We start from the raw sequence: 22330 nt of genomic DNA on the forward strand, positions 1-22330 counted from the left end.
GTTAACAGGTCTTTCTAATAAATCACTTTCACGACTACAGTATGTTCAGATCTTGCCGTCTCCTTAAACATACTAGAACATCAGCTTACATTCCTCACATTGTTCAGCATCTGCATTGGCTATCTGTTGTACACCACACACCAGTGGCGGTTCTGGCTTACTTGGTACCCTCGGCGAGATCCGACGTGGTGCCCCCTATATATACACTGGCAGACAGAAGTTTGGAAGAATGTACAGATTTAGCTGTTTCTGAACAAAATTGGTACTTAATTCACCAAAGTGGCATTCAGTTGATCAAAAAATGTAGTCTGGACATTACTGATGTTAAAAACAGCACCATCACTATTTGAAAAAAGTCATTTTTTTATCAAATCTAGAAACTCGTCAGTCAATCATTGTTTTGAGGAATGAAGGCTATACAATGCTTGAAAGTGCCAAAAAAAAAAATAAAGATTTCATACAAAGGTGAACACTACAGTCTTCAAAGACAAAAGAAAACTGGCTCTAACAAGGACAGAAGAGATGTGGAAGGCCAGATGAACAACTAAACAAGAGGATAAGTACATCAGAGTCTCTAGTTTGAGAAATAGACGCCTCACATGTCCTCAGCTGACAGCTTCATTGAATTCTACCTGCTCAACTTCAGTTTCATGTACAACAGTAAAGAGAAGACTCAGGGGTGCAGGCCTTATGGGAGGAATTGCAAAGAAAAAGACACTTTTGAAGCAGAAAAACAAAAAGAATTTTAGAGTGGGCAAAGAAACACAGACATTGGACAACAGATAATTGGAAAAGAGTGCTATGGATATGGATGTTATGTGGGATCAGCTAGACTGTAAGGTGCAAGAGAGGTGCCCGATAAGACCAAATCTATGGCAAGTGTTACAGGAAGTGTGGGGTGAAATGTCACCTGATTATCTGGACAAACTGACAGCTAGACTGTCAAGGATCTGCAAAGTTGTCATTGCTGAACGTGGAGGATTTTTTTTCTTTCCATGAGAGCAAAATCTTTACATTATTCCAAACTTTTGTCCACCAGTGTAAATATATTTGGCAAGTTATATTAAGATGTAAATTATATATACAGAACTTAAATTGCACAATTATATTATAGTCAATAAATAAAGAAAATGAAAAAGAAACTTTTTACAGATTGCTGCTTGATCTATTACATATAATTCCTAATTTCAAATTGAACCCTCCCCTCCTAGATTTCATTGATGTAAAATGATCTATGACTTTGTCAAATATGCCCAGCAACCACATGGTTGATACTTATTTTTCAAGACCACTTAGTCGATCCTGTGTCACGGTGTGCCTATACTGTTGATTATGGTTATCTTATGTTTTGTTCAGAATGTAAGAATGCATTATGAACATCTATAATCCTAACCATTTAGAGCATTTAGGCTGAGTAGCCTGTCAGGCACCTGCCTATATTGTCCATGCCAGTATCCGCTACTGCCACACACAGTATAGGATTCTCATTTTTACCTACAAGGCTCTTCATAAACTTGCTCCGCAGTATTTATCTGAGCTTCTTATGCCCTACTCCCCTGCTTGCTCATTGAGCTCTTCTGAGTGTGGTCTTTTGGTTGTTCCCAAGTTTAGATTATTTTCCATGGGTGGTAGGTCATTAAGTGTTGTTGCACCTAGACTCCCTTCCTCAGAATCTTTGGGAGGTCTCTTCCCTTTCATTCTTCAAAAAGATGTTGAAAACACATCTCATTTCATTTTTGCTATTCTCATGATACATGTCAATGATTATTTGTTTTGTTTTGTGATTCTCCGATTATTTGACATGTCCTTGTTATGTATTCCCTTTGTTTATTTTCTTAGTTTTGTTTGTTATTTTGCTTAGGTCTGCTTGTTTTGCTTTTGCTTTCATATTTCTGTCTTTGTCTTTGTAAAGCAAACTTGAGTGCTAGGAAGGCCCTATTATATACAACTTTTAATATTATTAAGTTTCAAGGGGGTCACAAACCGGACACTTCAGGTAGACTATAGATAGTGTCCTAAAATTCAAAACCATTGTTTTCTATGAATGTAGTTTAAAGTTAGTAGTGTTTTGTTCATACATTTTTTAAATGAATCTTTAAAGTGAATAAATCATTCTCATACACTCCCATTTTTTCACTTGAGTCAATGATTCAATCACTCATTGTGTGTGAATTCATACAGCATCATTTCCTACAACTCAGGATATCTAAAGCACAAAATCTGAAAGTTGCATTTGACAGTGGGCAAATTTATGTTGTGAGGTAGTTTGTGATACACACAATGTCCAAATATGCACAAAAGCATAGCTATGTATTAGAAAATAAACCCAAGGAAACATGTGCGTTCACTAGCACTCAAGAGATCAAGAACAGATACAAGCCATCACTGCTATCATGAACAGGCAGTACTATTATATTCATACTTATATATGCCATCACACACTTATTCTCTGCCAAGGAAAATTCAGCACTGAGAAAAATCATGCTGTCACTCACGACTTGACAGCTGCATATGGTCAAAGTCAGGTCAATGTTACACACACATACACATATGTACACTTACCTGTATACAGTATGAGTGGTCTGACAGTGATGATTTTGTTTTGATGTATTGGGACAGTTGACCTTCTATAAACTGCTGAACTCCTAAACAGCACAGCCAATCATAAAACAGCTACTGTATAGTTACCACACTCACCTGAGACATATACCTGAATATATATATATTCTATATACCTTAAGTGTACTGTAATCAGACAAATTTGGACATGTTGCTGGATTACCCTTCTAATCATCCAATCAAAGGCTGTGATTGATTGACTGACTGACTGAATGGCAGGTGGAAAGAGAGAAAGAGAAATGCTGCTCCATGAACAAAGGATATTGTGTAAGCCACGCAATGCATACTGCAATGAATAGTCATTCTTAAAATGTGTGTGTGTGTGTGTGTGTGTGTGTGTGTGTGTGTGTGTGTGTGTGTGTAGTTGCAGAACCAGGACTCCATGCACTCTCTGCTGAAGAGAACCGAAACAGAACTGAGTCTGCGTCTATCTGATGCCCTGAGAAAACAAGAAGACCCTCTTCAGAGACAGCGCCTGCTAGTGGAAGAGGAGAGACTCAAATATCTCAACGAGGAGGAACTCATAATACAGCAATTACAGTATGCCTCATCATACACAAACTCTTTTTCTTAATGTTGATTTGGTTGTTTTTTTGGTGAGAGTTCCTGCAGCTTAATTGGTAGAGCATGCCGTTAGCAAAGGCAAGGTCATGGGTTTGATTCCCAGGGAGCACATAAACTGATAAAATGTATAGCTTGGAAATACTGACAAGTAAGTTTGGATTAAAGCATCTGCCAGATGAATGAATGTAATAATGCTCAAATTGTCAGTTTTATGTGATAGCCTCAAGGGTTCATTTACCCTCACTTTGTCTCAAGTATTCACTGTAAAACTTTCTTTTTTTATTTTTCACAAATGGAAATATTTAGCAATATTTACGTTCAAGCTGCTCTTTTGCATACAATAAAAGTGAATGGGGATCAGAGAAGTTGACATTTTAGGTTGACTACCCTTTAAAGTGCCATGGCTTCATAATGCATAAAGGTTTCGACTGCCCTTTTAAGCTCAGCACTGCATTCATTCAGTTATAAAACGACAGACTCACATCTTAAAGATTGTTTGTATGGAAAAGGACAGCATTTCATTGATTTATTTTGTTCCAATTAAAAGCAGCGGGGGTGAGTAAATCAGTCTCATCAACTCGCCGCCAGATCAGCCATGTTGGTTTTAATTGATAGTGGTTATTAAGTATAGTTAACAGCCAGTTGATGTGATTCAATTATTAACGGGGTGGTGTTGTAACAAACCATTTTGTGGGGGGTGGATTTATTTGATGTGGTTAAATTGGATTTTGAGTGTAAACATTCCTGCTGTGTCTCAGTCGTTTAACTCTAATGCACCCTGCCGCACTGACACTTATTTAAATAGGCACTGATGCTGTGGCTCAGGGAGGTGCTCTGTGGATTTTCCACACTCGTCTTGTTCTATATTACAGAAACGTTAAATGTCTAAACATCAGAGAGAGCAAGCTTCCCTTCTATATAAAGGGATATTTTGCACCCAAAAAATAAAAATTCAGTCACCTGTTCAAAACCCATATGACATTCTTCTGTGGACACAAAAGGAGAATTTATGTATTTTTATACAATGAAAGTGAATGGTGACTGAGGCTATCATTCTTCATAACATCTCTTTTTGTTTACCATGAAACATAAAAAAAAATCATAAAGTTTTGGAGCAGCATGAAGGAGAGAAAATTATGGCAGAATTAAAAATTTTAACAAAATGAAGAGTAATACTTTAAAATTACTGTCATTAATTCTGTTAGTCATTAACAAATATGCTTAGCACTTTAGTAGTTCATAACCATTTAAATATAAAAGAAAATATATTCATCAAATTCAAGACATTTCTATGCACATTAACTAATGATCTGTGTGGAAGTTCAGAATGTAATAATGTTTGTTAATGACCTATTAGTTAAAATTAAAAATGACCAAAGTAACATTTAATAAAACATACAGTTTTAAAAAATCACTCTTTTTGAAGCTGTCGATATACATTACATTTGGGTTCAAAAGTTCACATTGAGAATCTAGGATTCAAAATATAATTTATACTTGGAAATAAGCAGATATAAGTTTTACGATTTCAAAAAAGAAAGAAAAGGAATGTTATGGTGTAAAATGAAAAATAAACATTTAAGATGTTGCACAATTTTTAGGTAATCTAATAAGCATATTTGTGAAATTGATCATTTTAACTCTTTAAAACAAAACATCAGATTTCATTGCTTACATTAAAGCACACAAGCTCTTTTCTCAAATCATGCTGGATAACATAGTTTATCAGGTTTTGCACTAACTTGTGGAGTTCATGCAAGCTCAAGTGCATGTAACAAAAATACTGAAATTCATGTTTTTTACTTTTACATTTTTCAAATTACCCTTTCACTGAAATTGATTCAGTCAATGTAATTATGTACTGATAGAAATTACATAAAGTGAGAGAAATGATAAATAGGACCATTTTCACTTGTGTAGCGCACTGTATAAGAAAACTAATGAGAGGAAGTTTGTGTTGGCAGTGATCTAGAGAAGTCAGTGGAAGAGATCCACAAGGAGATGTCTGTCAATCACCAGCATGTGACAGTACAGGAATTGGAAGAGAAAACCTCCCTGCTGAGGAAACTGGGAGAGACGCTCACAGAGCTGAAGAGTGAGACAGCTCATTCCTGTCCTTCACAGGCACACACTTGAACCGTAGCTCTGTTTAGTTGCAGAAGAGAGTCGATGACGCTTGCTCACTTCACTGCTTCTTTGTCTCTCTAATTCAGATCAATTTCCAGGGCTGCAGAGTAAAATGCGGGTGGTTTTGAGAGTGGAAGTGGAAGCGGTGAAGTTTCTGAAAGAGGAGCCGCACAGACTGGATGCTCTACTTAAACGCTGCAAATCAATCACAGACACTCTCACCACGCTAAGGAGGTACACAAACACGTACTGACGGCAGTCATTTAATCAGAGCACTTTTTGTAGAAAGATTACTTTTAATGTCCACCCACACATTCTGACTGGGTTTCAAATTTAATTCCCTCTCAGCCAATACCTATCTGCCATACACAGCCTGCAGCCCTAATGTTTGCATATTGCATGAATCATGATCAATTAAACAACAAATTAGATGATATTATCATTAATACTGTTTTGTGGATTACATCTGTTCAAATTAACATTTGTGTACAGTGTGTCTGCATGCATGTATATATGTATTCATGTATTCTTTGTATAAATTAGTTTTAATATGTACAGGCTGAGTTTTGGTTCATCCCAAGGTTTCTTTCTGAAGTTTGAAAACAGTTAGATTTTTTTGGTTGCATTTTATATTACAGTATGTGTACTTTCAGTATACTTACAGTGTACTTACCCAAAAAAAGAACTGAGGAATATTAGGTAACTACATGTTTATAATATGGGTTAAGGTTAGGGTTAGAATTAGGTTTAGGGCCTAGTAAATACTATTGTTTTTGGAATTATATAGAACGTAAATGTTGAACAGTACTGTAAAATAAAGTGCCACCAGTTTTTTAAATGTAACATTTAACTTAAACCTATCCCAACTTAATATGCAGAGACAACTATTAGTAATCCATTAGTAACCTGATTTCCCTGAAAAGTGGAAACACACAAGCTAGGGATCTGTTCGGATAATCGTTTTTCGGTCAACGCGCCGTTCGAATACCAAAATCACTATTCGGTTATTCTACATGTGCAATAGAGCTCTTCAACCCGATCTGAGCCTGACGGAACAAGACAAACTGATGGGTTTCGGACTGGGTTCAGGTCAGTTTTTCAAGTATTGGGCAAGTTAGGGGCTATTCACACGTGTTTTTGTGTGCGTCAATCAAAACAGGGTTCTATTTGTTTGAGCAACTCAGTCAGACTCAGCAGCAATTGGCTCAATCAATTTAGTGAGTTTAGTGATTGGACTCTCATTGGCACTTTTACCTTTGGCTCACAGGGGGGTTTGTAAGGCAATTTGTTTGTTAAGCTGCTTTAGAACAGTATTTGCTATATCAATAATTCTACTCGTTCTGCATCATTCTGATTGATGTTGTTTTGGTCCCTGCAGGCAGGTGAATGAGGGATTGTGGAATAACCAGGATGAGTATTCAAGTTCCTCCCCTAAAAACGGAGGAGGGGAGGAATACAGGAAGAATACAGACTTTGACATTTCAACCAGCCCACCGCTCAGCCTCAATGAGAACAGTCTGGCGAATTGGAGCCCTCACTCCAGTCAAGGCCACGCCCACAGCCACTCCCATTCTAACCCTTCCTCACAGCGTGAGAAAGACTCTCACGGAGTGGGGTCATTAAAGGGGCGGGGCCTGGAGGACCTGGGAGGGCGAAGCGGGTCTGATAAGGCCTCGTCAGTTGAAGTGAGACTGGTGAGCGATAAGCGCTAAAGTGACCAAGAATTACTGTGTGAAAAATTTTGAAGATTTTAGTTTTAAATTGTCATTTTAAGTTGTATTAAGCGATATGTCTGTAGCCCTCCCGCCGGGTAGAATTTTGTGGCTCACAAAGTATGAGTCTGTCTAGGGGATCTTAAATTTACCCCCTACCCCGGTAAAGGCACATTTCTCTTCAGTTACAGTATCAACACATAACCCAGATCTCAGATCTTCACCTGATAGTTTCAGATTTATGTTTCGATTTGTTTATAAGAATACACTTCTGTGTTTACCTTTAAATTTGAAAACATAAATCCCTCAAAGAAAAAAACGAATTAACAAAACAGTTCTTTCCACAGGAAATCACACAAAATTATGACAGATTAATAAACATGTATTTATTCGTCTCAGTACTCTTTGGTTTTGTTTTTTTTCCCCCCTTTGAATAACCAAATAATTAAATTCACAAAGTCACAGCCCAACAGCAATGAAACCTAATAATCACCATAACCCAAAAGGAAAAAACAAATGTCAATGTAGCCTAATACTCTAATTTTACACAGCTGGGATTTTCAGTACACAGATGGCGCGCTAGTTGGAGCTCTTTGAGGAAAAACCAGTGTACTCACGAAACAGGAAAAACAAGAATTCCAATTGCAGAACAAGCGATCCGTGATGCAACCCACAACGACATTGAGTAGATTGAGATGAACTCCTCCCTCCTCGAACGGGCTAGATGCATCCACGAAAATCAACACAGATCTCCTGATTTCGACGATCTCTCAGAGTTAAAGAAAATAACCACGCACGTGACATGAACTCCCAACTACATACACCACTGCGATACTTTTACCCAAAATTAACCAAATAAACATGGGTATATTCTTCCGGATTTCAAACGAATTACACAAATTATTATACCTTAAACTGCAACACTGAACTTAATAAAATAAACGCAGGAATATTCTTCCGGAAGATTTCACAATCTTAAACTAATAAAACAAATCAACGTGATGAAACAAACACAGATTTTCTCACATGGAATCCCCGTGCTAGATCTCGAAAAAAAAAAAAAACTAAGTCCATCAACACTTTGATTGCATATGTGTGTATCTTTTCAGACCCCCAAAAAAATAATAAAATCCTCTTTCCACAAAAAAACGACAGTTATACATTTAGACATTTATCCAGGTCTCTACATGTCATTTTATCAATCTGCCGAGACAACTATGAGCAATTTGTAGGTTGATTTCTGTGATGAGTGTAAACAATGGGGCACTCAAAAAGAGTCATTATTCTGTTAAACATTTGATGCCATTCGGTAATTCTACATGTGCAAGAGAGGTCTTCAACCCGACCTGAGCTCGATGGGACCTGACAAGACAGTTGAAAACAGGACTTAATGTAACTATTACACTGTTACACATGATTCCAGATTGTTGTTCACATGGCAAAATATCAGTGTTTGACAAACAGTAAGCCCATGTTTATTTCCCTTTTGCTGTGGTGTTCATACTTGCGAACCAGCATTCAATGAGTCATGGAAATGTGAACCTGCCCGGGCAGAGCACATATCATGTTTAGCACTTAAATAAGGTTTTTCTTTGTTTTTTTACTGTAATGTGAGTGATTTCATGAGTTGCAGATGTTGTGCTGTTTGGGCTCATAGCTGACTGTGCACTTTATTCCCTACTATTTTGATTAGTGTTTGACAAATATTCATTCTAATAAACGTTCTTTATTCCAGACACCCGACGATTTAACGAATAACCATTTGTAAACCCTAGTAGTTATCCGAATGTTACAAATGTTTACCGTGCACATCCCTACTCAAAACATTGTCAAGTTCTGGCTCAATCAATGGAATGAATTTGGGCAAGACTACATGTTTTGCTCGAACAAATGAAAATGGGGAATGTTTGGAAATTTATGAAAACTTGTCAGGAAAGTCTTTAAGCTTGTGGCTCCGTAATTACACACTATATATTTGTTAGTATGCTTAAAATGGCATCTAGTATTGGCAGTTATATATACACTATAAAGGCCTGTTTACACCAAGTCTGGTGCTGAATAACTAAATGATACAAAATATTGGCAACACTTTTTCACCAATCCTATTCACATGTTCATCATTCTTTAAATAAAATTTGGAAACCTGACTGAGTTGTTTGGCAGTCAAGCAATTAAAAATCAACCTTGAATACATCTGTTAAATGAATAAATGTAAAAGTAAAGAACATTGAATCATCATGGTATGAGTTCAAAGGAATGTACTGTTCTTGTTTTTAAATCTTGTTATATAGAGTTTGTGCTGAACATTTGAGCTTGGTGTAAATAGGCCTTAAAAGTTCAGCTAATTACTAGCTGTTTTAAACCATAATTTTTTCAATCTGTGTCTCTCTTCAGGCAGCAGAGAGGGACTGGGAGGAGAAGAGAGCCAGTCTAACTCAGTACAGTGCTCAGGACATTAATCGACTGCTGGAAGAGACTCAAGCTGAGCTCATGAAGGCCATTCCAGACTTGGACTTTGCCGCCAAGCAGATCAAACCTGCTCAGAATCAGAACCAAAACCAGAACCAGAGCCCATCTAGCACCAATGCCACACCGGACCACAGGCCTAATAAGCCTCAGCATAAACTCTCCAGTAAAGAGGGCGGATCCAGACGGGGCTCTGATGAGCTGACTGTGGCAAGGTATCGAACGGAGAAGCCCTCAAAATCCCCCCCTCCTCCACCTCCCCGCAGGAGTTTCCCGTCCTCCTCTGGTCTTACTACACGCAGCGGAGAGACGATCATTCCAGGAAAGAGTGTAAAGGTGACTGGTGACATACACACAGCAATACACAAATGATTATACATGTGCAGGGAATCTGTGCATGCAATTCTTCATTAAAGACCCCATGAAATTGCTTGACAAACACAGTTGTCTTACCTGTGTTTATGTTTTTCCTTTTGCGTGCATATTATCATACAAACATTTGTATACACCCCTGAGTGTAAGATGAGTCATCAACATGTTTTGTCTGTTTTACCAGAAAATAAATACTGTACACTTTTAAAAGTTTTTATCTGCTAAAAGCTAATTTTGTCAGCTCTTAGGATTACACTTGCATAGATGACCTAAAAACTATAAGACATGGACAATAAGCCAAACAATTATTTTGATTTTATTGGGTCTTTAAAGACTAGACCATGTACACAAACACACACACACACAAACACACACATACACACACAGACATTCTCATGTGTGCAAGCTTGCACACATATTTAAGCAAACTCTTACTGAAAGGGAAGCACAGATGCTCCTTGTAGAATAAAGGGAACACACCACATCACATTTGATTTAGTGCACGGTAATGTCAAGCTTAGGTTGAGCATGTCATAAAAGCCGACTGTGTATAAAAGCATGCTGGGTGTATGTGCCCTGGTTGTATTAAGATGTGTGTTAATAGGCGCCATCACCTTTAACACCATGTGTCATTTTTGACTAATTATGTTCGGATTTCAAGGAGAAGGTCTCTAAATCAATGATTGCATCATTACGTTAGTGTTACTGCATGATTAGGGTGTTACTTTATTAAAATAAATTGCAAAAAAGAATCATAACAAAATAAAAGCATGGAAAAAAGAGGTGTAATTTCTGCCAATTACTTGCATTTAATCTAAGCGCATAAGTTAAGGGCAGAATTTTCAGTTATTTGAGAGTACCTGTAGTAGTGCTTCTGAGATGTGTGTTTCTCATCTTTTTTATGATATCAGGCACACTGAAAAAGTTCCTTAAACTGGTGCTTGTATGAATGCTCATTTTCAAAATTTACGATTGGTCGTAAATTTCCTTTTTAAGCAGCACGTAAAATGACAAATTTGAAAAAAGTCTTGTTTAAGCTCTGTTAATTGACTGGTAGAACTTTCACCCTAGAACTCCTTGGTTTCACCAGACCTGCATTTGCCAAGTAAAAAATATATCATTTAAGCCTATTGGTCATGTATATGCCATTATAATGGATGCTATGCCTCTGAATGTACTAGTCTACTTGTCTAATTAAAACAAGTATGATGGATAAAAATAGACCATTCATTTTACAACTTAGTTTGTCATAGTGACGGCTAAAGATTTTTGTAGTGCAACCTCTGGTATCAGCTCTTCCCATGGTGATAAATCACCTGTGGGCAGGGGTGGAAAGAGTACCGAAATATCATACTCAAGTAGAAGTTCTATTACTTCCCAAAAAATGTGGTGTTAATAGAGTAAATGTAGCTGTCCTAAAAACTACTCAAGAGTAAAAGAGTAGCTCATTTAAAAGTACTCATGAGTAGTGAGTATTGAGTACTGAGTTGCTAAACCTATGCCCCATTATCAGGCATCCCAACCTGCAAAAAGTCATTTCAGGGAGGTATCCCGGCGCTCCTGTGTCTAGATACACTGTCCTGATTAATTAGGTTCGGGAGAAGAGATAAAAGCCCGCCCACACTGACAATTGATTGGTTGACTTACCGAAACAGGCCAATCAGGATGCTCTCTGTCTTACATGCACTTCTTGATGCACACACGCACACAAGGTCTCTCACTCTCTCCCTCTCTGCCGTGCGCGCTACACGGTTTGGAGCACAGTCTAACCACTCTTGCTCGCTCGCTCTTGATTCTGGGAGATTTTAACTAATTTGCGGGCATCAGGGAGCCGCTATCAATACGCGGGAGACTTCCGGAACTTCCGGGAGACTTGGGATGTCTGCATTATAATGAACTGTATGCCAACTTTTAAAATACATCACTTATCTATGATAAACACTACATGAATCTGATTCCAAAAAATAAAAGGGAGACATGATGACAGAAATGAAAATATAAAAAAATTATTTTCAATACACTGATCACCATTTTAAATCGTAATGCATGAAACGATTACATTAAAATCAGTTTATGTGTAGGGTCTAAATTTCCCTTAATGCCGACACAGTGCTATTCTTGTGCATAAAACGTGTTCAAAACAATGCAAGGAATGCAACAAAATGCTTAATAAGCAGGATCACTTGACACGTCATGTCCCGCACAATAGAGGAGGTAGAGTAGGCATGGGAAAAGTTGTTTGGTACAGTAGCTACAAAGGAATAATTCACACAAAAATGAAAATTCAAGTAAAAGTAAATGTATAACATTTTTAAACTACTTAAAAAAGTACAATTCTTGGGAAAAAGTAGTTAATTACAGTAACGTTAGTATTTGTAATTTGTTACTTTACACACCTGCCTGTGGGTTACAGGTGAATTCGAGGAAGACTGAGTTATATTCACATTCACATTCACTGACTAAAATTAAGGGGACATGTTCCACACATGTAGCATGTAGCATTATCTGTGGATTTGAAATCCACCTGTCAATGCTTCTTGGACCTAAAGTAGTTTTTCTTGACCATTTTCACCCAATAAAGGCTGTTTTTGCTTCTTTATATTTAAGAGTTAATTAATGTAAATAACCTCTGTTATAATTGGCCAAGTTACTAAATACTTAAGAAACAGTGTTTTTGGACCAGGCAGAGAGATTTATGTTGTGAACTTTAGAGCTTAAAAATAAGATCTCTTAAGAATTGAAACCATTTATTTTAAAAGTGCAAGAAAAATTCTGTTTTCTATAGCATGATGCCTTAAAAGCACATATGTACAGATTTGTCTTTTCACTATATGGGTGTATTTTAACAGAAATCTGAATCAGAGGAGACCGAGCCTCAGAAGCCCCACGTGAAGCTGAGGAGGAGTGTATCTGAAGCCCCCCGGCCGGCCTCTACCCCTCCGACCATCGCTAGTGAAAGAGAGGAGGGGGACAAGGAGAAGTTAGCTGCTGAGTTGGAGGTGAGCACATGTTATACCTGAGGAGACATATCAGCCATCTGTACCCAAACAGCAAAGGTGTTAATGTTCAAGATTAATGTCCATATGTCACAAGCACCAGATGTGTCTGGTGTACACCCACTGAGCAACACAATTATGTTCATACATACACACACATTGGTGGGTGCCACCGATGGGCTGGTTTGCTCATTCATTAAGCAGACATTAACGGGCAGGAGATCTGAATCTCTGTCTGTGCTCTTTGGCTTATGACCAATTAAGCACAAATGAGTGGTTTTCGAATGTCTTGTCTAGTATTGATGTAAAGTGATGTCATGCTGTTAGTTAGACACTAGTCTTTTGACTCGCACCATAGAGTCTGGTCCTCATTGCAGCTTTTTCTGCTATGAATCGGCCACTTGGACAGGAACAGACCATTTGATTGACACGTAAAGCAACCAACCACAGTTAGTTTGTCTTTACTGGCCGTTTAGGGGCAGGGGCACTGTAATAATATGCCAGCATTGAAAAATGCCATGGCAGTCTCTACAAAAGGTTATAATGAAAGGTCGAAAATATGAGTTTGTGTTCAGATTTTTTACCTTTCCAAAAGTAATAAATTATTATTATGTTACAGAAATGACATAATGTGCATGTGGGGTACCATTTGTAAAACATTGGTATATAAAATACCAACTTAAAAAGTTTTTATATACTCCCTTAATCATGCACCTTATGTCTAGATCAGACATGCATTAACACGTTAACAACTTAAGAGCACATACCAAATGTTTTTCTAATATCTTTAATGGTGCACAGTTTGATTCTAACCCATCTTGCTGTCTTAGCTTACATGTTAATATCTTTTTGCCCTGTGGTCAGTACAGTGCTTCTATAGACTGACACCACTTAAGCTGAGCTAGTGTTGATTTTAGGCTTGCTTGACCCGCTTTAGGGCAGCAACACACACACACACACACACACTCACACACACACACACACACACACACACACACTCACTACAAGGCTCATTAACACCAGCAAGCAGACAGATTTTGTTCTCTTGGTTGAGTGAATGACAGGGTGAAGCAAGCAGATGTCTTCTGTTCCCCATGCCCCTTTGTGTCTCTGTTGGAAACCCTTTGGAGACTTGCGGAGATCAAAACTCTGCTGCAGTGACACCATGCCGACCCTTCTATCAAAACTAATAGGGCTCACAATCTGCCTCTCAAAACAAACTCACACAGTACTGACGTGCACTGTACAAACCCATTCCTGAACATTAAAATAACATCAAAAGGGATTTCGCTGTTGAAAGTTCTAGCTTACACCAGCGGGAATTTCCATGCAATAGGGTTTTGACTCCTTAATAATTCACTTCAAGAACTGTTTATCACTCCATAATAATTAGTGGTGCTCGTTAATTCTAATCACACTTATGATTTTTACAAAGTGGATGATAAAACAACTGAAATAATCACATTTATAATAAGGGAGGGACCAGCGCCATATCTAGGGACCAGAATATAATAGAGACTTTAACTCCTTACAAAACCTTAACAACTGCACAGAAACTCACTAAAACCCATTTAGAACACCTGTTACATTCAAGTCATGTCGAAATAATAATATTTATGAGTTGAGCACACATGAACATCACCTCAAAGTCGTAATTACAAGTGGGACATTTTCTTTGAGCCTTTGCAAGATGGGGAGGCTTGTCAATTTATGAATCATGGCAGAAGCCAATTGCTACTGGTAAAAATTGAGTTTTACTTGAGTATTTTGACTAGCTTTATAGTTTGTATGCAGTTTTTGTATTGTTAATTAAGAATATCAATAAAACTTGAAAATAATGATGAAAATGTTTTGCTGATGTTAATGCAGTCGTTTGCAACAAAACTAAATTTCTCATCATTATACTTTGTGTGGTCACACTAGTTTTATAAAACAGATAGATAAATCATTAATTACAATTAGCATTGGCGCTTAAAAATGCTTCCTGCCTTTGCTTGTTAGTGAGAAGGAGTGAAAGAAATATGAAATGCAAAACGGGTTTGTTATTTCCGACACTCATCAAATCTTATTTACGATTTACGACCTTGTAAGTATGAATTTCCCAGGAGGAATTGAACGCACCATAAGGTTTGTTCATGCATTCAGAGGCCATGGCTTCTGGTGGAAGGGGCAGGGTTGCCTGGCTGTAGTGCTGGCCTGACAAAACAATTGTAATTAATGGTAAATTTAGCAACTACCAAAACTTTCATCAAGATTTACCATCACCCTACACTGTGTGGATATGTACATTATTGAGATATAAATGTTGGACATGCTAAAGCTAGTGACAACACATCGTGTGAGCTTGAAATGTCACTTACTTAATTTAAAAACTGCAAATCATGGGTAGCATTTCTAAATGATGGTGAGACATGTCCCATGCCCCTGGTTATAACGATTGCTGCACCCTAAGTAATCTTATTTTACAGTTTAAAGATAGGGATTGTAAATCAATAAGACTTTCAATATTTGATTAAAAGCATTATGAGATTTACAGTATTAAATGTGTAGTGTGTTTCTTAAATGCTTTACCTGTTAGATTCAGAGTGCCTAGAATGTGTCATGATGAGTCCTGTAAGGAGTTGGTCGAGACTAAAATTGAGCACCCATTTATTAATTTCTTTATTCTCTTTGATCTCCCTGACCGCTCAGCTTTTTGAGCAATTACTGACTCCCACCCTCCCCGTGCCCTCTCCCAGGAAATACCCTCCACCCTCTAGTTTACAACTGTTGCCCCATGTGCCCTCGCCAAGACAGGTAACAGCCTGTACTGCAAGCTGGTGTGGACTGCTGCCATCTGCACACTCATGCACGAACACATATACACATATGCATCACTTGTTTGCCCCAAATTATGTAAGAGAACTTTAGACATGCATATATAGACAAAACCTCACTCTACTAAATCAAAAGAACTTCAGTAGTGCATTTTGATGCTCTTAGTCACAAAAACAAAGACACAAAGATCACAATTACAGCTACACAGTCACCTGTCACTACACAATGTGTGTGAGTGTGCACCTACCAGTGCATGTCTGCTTTGTGTGGAGTTGTGGGTTGAGTGTTTTGAAATGCCCAGTTTTCCTCTACTATACTTTAAAGAGGTTTGATATATCATGACACTTTGGGATGCGGTAAGACTCTCCCAGATTTCATCTGAACATGCTGATTTTTGTATTTGTGTTCGGAGCATACAGTATCTCTGTGGCATTTAAGTGTGAACATACTGTAAGTGTGCATATTTGTTTGTGTGTTTTCTGTTTAATTTTCCATCTGTATGTATGTCTATATCAGCAGCTGACCATATCTCAGTTTGGTTTTCATGAACAGTCCAGCAGTTTTACAGAGGAATCTTCAGTAAGTTCATTTTAGATATTGTCATATTAACCAATGAACATAATGAAAAGGGGAACCATTGGAAATTATGAATTATACATCAAATTACTGCTTTTATATTCCAGATGCATCATGGAATATCCCCCACTCCGGTCCACCAGATAGTCTTAACTGAGTGTAACGCTCTACCCATGTCCCCTTCAGAGGATTCGGTTGAGGCCAGTTCATCTGCTGTACCACAGGTTCAGTGTTCTGATGGTGCACAGACAATACAACAAAATGACACTGGAGTAAGTTACTTTTGTCACATTGTCAAGACTCCCAGTCTGTTGCTATGGAAACAAGACTTGACAAACGGCCAAAAAGTCTCTCAGATACAAGACTTAGATGTGGCCCAGATTGAGCCCCAGATGAGGCAGACTCCTGTTCAGGATGTGACCCAGTCCTGGCCATGCCACACAAGGCAGAGAGCAATTAAACAGACCATGAGGAGGGAGCCAATGGTCCAGGAGTCTCTTGAGTCGGAGAGAGACCCGAAAGACAAGGCATCGAGATATAAGAGGCCTGGGACAATCTGCCAAAAGTTGGGAACTACATTGTCTGTCTTGCAGGAAAATGGCCCCTCTGAGACATCTCAAGTGGGTTTGATCCACACTCAGGGCATTGGAGGGGAGAAGGAAGACATCTGTCACAGAACCTACCGTCGGCTAGACAGTCTGGAGGAAACCATTCGTGAGCTGGAGCTTAGCTTGATGGAGTTCAGCACTGACCCTCAAACTGGGAACATCTTCCCCATTGCTGCCCAGCCACAGAGCTCCTCCACTATCAGCAGCTCCCTCAAGAGATTCAGCAGCCCTCGACATACAGCACATAGCCCTGAAGAGGGAGGCAAAATAAACAGACCCCCTGTTCCACCCAAACCTTCTTTCATCAGTACATCAACAGCCAAGGTTCAGCCTCGCCTTCAATATTTTTTTCAACCTTGGTCTTTCTGTCGTTTGCATCTTAAAGGGATAGTTCACCCAAAAATGACAAATCTATCATCATTTTCTCACCCTCATGTCAATCAAACTGACGTGACTTTCTTTCTTCTATTGAGCCCAAAAGGATATATTTTAGGCCTCTCAATCGATTAAAATATTTAACAAAATGAATGACATGACATGCCGATTAATTAATCGCACCCAAAAGGGTTGTAAAACTTGTGTGTCATATTCCAAGACTTCTGAAAGCATGCGATAACTTTGTATGATGAAAAGACCAAAGTTTTACTGATCATTTGTTATCAAATCCAATCAAACTTTTATCATTTCATGTATACAGAGCTCATTTCAAATGGTGACATGTCAATAACATCAAACCTAGTGTGTCTTGTGACCTAACATCATGATGTCATATATTTAATTTGGGCTCTGTGTACACAAGTTGGTAAGTGAAATTTTTGTTTCACATGGGCCAATTTTATGACACTTTTGGGTGCTTTTAATCAGGGTTAGTATAGTGTTGGATTTTTTTTTTTTTTTTTTTACAACATAGGGTTAAGATGAGTAAACTTGGACAGTTACAGTAAGCTTGGCCCCTATTGTATTCATATTTATTTCCTTAAATGGCTAACAACTATTACTAAACTAATCTTTGGGAAGTAAACAATTAACATTTGGGGGTTTACATTTATGATTTTATATCGGAATGTGTGGCAGAGCTCTTTTCATGACCACCGGTGGGAAAAGCAATATTAAAGAAAATGAAAAATATTTTTAAAGCAATAAAAAAGTACAAGTAGATTTAAATGTTACATATTATAATTTATTAAATTAAAGTGTAAAAGAAACTATAAAAGTTATTTTAGAATACACTATAGAATACACCAAATACTGCCTGAACTAAATCTGGGATTTGATCCAAAGAGGTTATTTTTCCCAGTCTCGAGTATCTCTTCATTTTTGCTTTTGACTAAGGTAGGAGACATGTTAAGCTTTCTATAAAAGTATAATGTCAGGTTATGTGGCATTTGTATCATAAAAGTGACACAAAACCAATTTATGTAAAACTAAAATTAATTCAAAGTCCAGTCAGTTCAGTTTGTATTTTTATTTCAGTTAACAAATGTTTTGCTTTCATTTTCATTATCTATAATAACACTTAAAGTGAGTCAATTTGAGCAGCTATTGTATTTAATTTTCGTTCATAGAAGAATGAAAGTCGTGGATTTGGAATGGAATAAGGATGAGCAAATTAGACAAGGCTTTCATTTTGAGCAAACCATTCCTTTAGCTTCTTCTCAGCTATATTTCTTATCTCTCTGCTCAGAAGAAAGGTCTTTAATCTCTTTGTCTTCTGCACCTCAACTATATCAGTTTTGTGTATTTTACTGATGCTTTGATGAATTGTTTGCCTCCAGCTTTTAATGTTTGTACTCTGTGGACAATACCTATCATTGTGTTTTCTGACAATAAATGTTCTTGTTTCACATTTCTTCTTTCAGTTCTACACTTTTTCTCTTAAAATGACTGCAATTTCATCTTATTTTCTCTGGCACATTTGACAATAAAACTATTTTTATGTGGTTTCCTCGTATAATAAAAAAGATAAAGCACAAGGAAGTTCTTTGTCTCTGCACAACCAAACTACACAACTGTGATTTTATAGTATAATGTATGCAGTATTGTGTTTCTACACTTGAATTTGCCTCGTAGCCTCATTCGTCTTTAGAGATTAGTTGTCAGGGTAAAACTGACTCTGTGTAAGCATGCTATGAAGCAGCAATCCACCAGACGTCATGTGTATTACTCGGCTCCTCTGAGAACAGGGCAGATTTTCCTGAGTGACAGCAGGGAAGGATTTTGACGATGTCACTTGCGTTTTCCACTGCGTCAAGCTGCTTTCAGCCCACGCATTTGTATACAAACCAACATTGCATCATTCCTCCTAGCAATGGTGTTGTTCTCGTCATGTTCGAGTCCTCAATCTTGGTTACTATTGCATGCCACTTTCGTCGGACAAATGGAGTCTGGTAACTGCAAGTCCACCTGATTGCAGGTATTAGATCCTAGAACAGAGATCCATGACTGTAGACTTTGGTCTAGTGCTTGTTCTTGTGTAGGTAATGTATGCAAAGAGAGCACGGGAGAGAGAGATAGATTTAATTAGCAAGTTTTGTGCAGAGAGCTTTTGTCAAATTTGTGCAGATCCCCATGATTTATTGTCTTGGAATTTTAAACAAGATATGACAGGTAATACACATCTGTGTGTCTGAGAAAGAAAGAGAGAATCCCTCAGAGATGCTTGCACGTGTTCTGTAAAAAACACTTCACTATTAACCTGTCTGCCTGCATCCTGTTTTCTTCCAGCACTTCCTCTGACAGCGCTAGAAAATTAAATCGGGATGAAATAACAAAACATGCACATAACATCTGTCTCTCCTCTCTGTTCTATCTGAGACTGGTGGTGGTAAAGCACTCTTTCATCTGAAGCACCTGCAGCAAAGTGGATCAGACAAGAGCAAACCAAGCAAACAGAGAGATGACTTCCTGAAGAGCCAGGGTCAACAGCAGGTATGAGCATCTGTCTGTCAGTCTGTCTACCTGTCTGTCTGTCTGGCTGGCTGTCTAACTTTATCTGTCTGTCTGTTTGTCTATCTTTCTGTCTGTCTGTCTATCCGTCTGTCTGTTAATTGCTCTATTCATACTCTTGATTTACTCTTGGTCTAGTTTTAGTCCTGTCTTTGCCTAGTTTAGAGTAAACTCTGTCTCAGTTTAAGTGATGTGATTGGTCTATCCTTCATCTTGAACTTAGTCTCAGACCAGACTTTTCACCTAGTCTAGTCTTACGGCTGTTTCACACCAAGTCCAGCAAATTCTATTCACAAAAACTCACAACAAAGACTGTATGTGTTGAGGAAACTCAACTCATTCAGTGTTCCGAAGTCTGTCCTTACAACCCTCTGTATCTTATTTATTGAAAGTGTTGAATGTTTTTCTGTCCCTTAAGAACAAGAACAGCCTCCAAGGCATTGTTAAAACATGCTCAAATATCACTGGTGTACCCTTGTGAAACTTAACTTTATTTTATGAGCAGTAGGTGACAAAGATGGCTTACAATATTATGGAAGATGATAAACATCCTTTACATTCTCAATTGAAGCTGTTGCCCTTTGGAAGCGATTATGGAGTATAAGATCTACAAATTGCTAAAAATCCACCTTTGTGCCTGAGGCTATCCCCCTATGTAATAGATAAAGCAGTATTTACTTATTGAGTATGCACTTTTAACTTACTTTTTACGTGTATTTTTATTTATTTTCTCTATTTTTTTACTTAATTTATTGATTGTTTCTGTCTTTTAACTTAGTTATTTTTTTTGTGAAGCATTCCTGTAACCCTGCCTTTAATTGCAAACTGAAACTAAACAAAAACTAAAGTCTGTTTTTTCAGTGCAAGTGTATCAGCTGTTGAATAGGAACAATGGATTCCTATGGCGCTATTCACATCAGATCCAACAAATCGCCTGCCAACAATACAAAGGTTCTTGTTTTTGGAGAGTAGTTTTTTCTTTTTCAGATTGCAATAAAAACTGTCTGACTAATGAGATATGAGCGTTTGTCAATTTTCCAGAGTCTGCAGCGGTTTAATCTAGCGTGTTAGTGGTGCTTATCAACAGGCAAACAACGGCATTGACTTGCAGCTGATAGTTGCAATTCATGAACCGTTTGTAATGTAAACATAAACCTGGTCTGTTTTTGAAAGACTGCTTGTAATATATATGCATGTATTTTTAATGTCCATAAATATAAAGACACTGGAGTGTATTCCTGTGCTCTTTTATTCGTTTCACAAAAAGAAAAAAGAAAACAAATCTGAATTCAATACAAATATACAGTAAATAAATAATATATAGAAGCTGTAAACACATTCTTACTTTTGAGAATATTTATGTAATGTGCAGTTACATCAAATGCTAATATGTACCTGGTCTTTTGCTTTAATGTGCAATATTTATTATGTATATTATTGTGCTTGTTAGCGAAGTTCAGAAATTAGTTTGGACTAAGCTCATAGTAAAAATAAGTAAAGACTTACATAATAATATTTCAAAGTATTAATGTAACATTGCTCATATATATATATATATATTATGTATCATATTTTATACAATATCTGTTATTCTTAATGTACATCCATGTGTATTTATAACACCTTGTGTTATATTATCCAGGCATTAAACCAGGCATTATTAAAAGAGAAGTTGGGTTCTGGAATCCATTTGGAATATGCTCATGGCAAAATAGATGTGCAAATATAAAGACACAGGATGTTAGGCAACAGCTCTCTTTACTCATCTCACGCGTATGAAAAAAAAATATTATATATTACTCAAATCGCATCAAAACATGGTAATAACATAATGAAACATGCCAGTTATGCCAAATTAGGTAAATACATGCTTAACAATGTTCAATATATTAATCTCTAGCATTGACTGCTGAATGATGAATGGTCCAGGCAGGAAACTAGTATTAATATTTCTACAACACAACTGTACTAGCCCTCAAAAGTGAAGCCAAAACCTCTCAATCGCCCCCCGGTGACTGGTCCTAGTATAGGTCATAAACCCCGCCTCCCCATGTTATTCAGCGGGACGTGAGACCAACTAAACAATTACATTACACTTCACATATCTTTTTTCCAAAGATAATTTCTGTCATTTACTGTAGTTTCTATCACGTTGATGTAATTTCAAGTGTTTGTTTTCAAAATAAGTTTGTTTTTAGTTAGTTATTTGATGCTATAAAAACTGTGCTGTGACATCATGATTGACAGCTGCGATTGACAGGTTCTCTGAGCGAAGTAGTCACTGAAGCACCAACTGAATTTTTTTCAGGATCTTCGGAGGACTGAGGAGATTGGCGCTTTAAATGTAATATCTAAATTTCTATAATTAATTATAGATTAATTATACAAGTAATTATACACCGTCAAAAGTGCAGGGGCGTGTGCTTGCGATTGATTTCGCGGCTTTATTTCCTGCTCACTGCTGCGCAGGTCTGGTCTTGAAATCGCAACTGCGCAGACTCAAGTCCCAAGATGTCAGCGCCATATC

General features: G+C 37.6%; 1 pseudogene; it reads left to right on the plus strand.

Annotated features, from left to right (window-relative positions):
• Nucleotides 1-22330, plus strand: part of LOC127647479 (SRC kinase signaling inhibitor 1-like) — a 168895-nt pseudogene that overhangs the window by 134058 nt on the left and 12507 nt on the right.

This window comes from Xyrauchen texanus, chromosome 8 (genome assembly GCF_025860055.1).
Source record: "Xyrauchen texanus isolate HMW12.3.18 chromosome 8, RBS_HiC_50CHRs, whole genome shotgun sequence".
NCBI classification, from domain to species: domain Eukaryota; kingdom Metazoa; phylum Chordata; class Actinopteri; order Cypriniformes; family Catostomidae; genus Xyrauchen; species Xyrauchen texanus.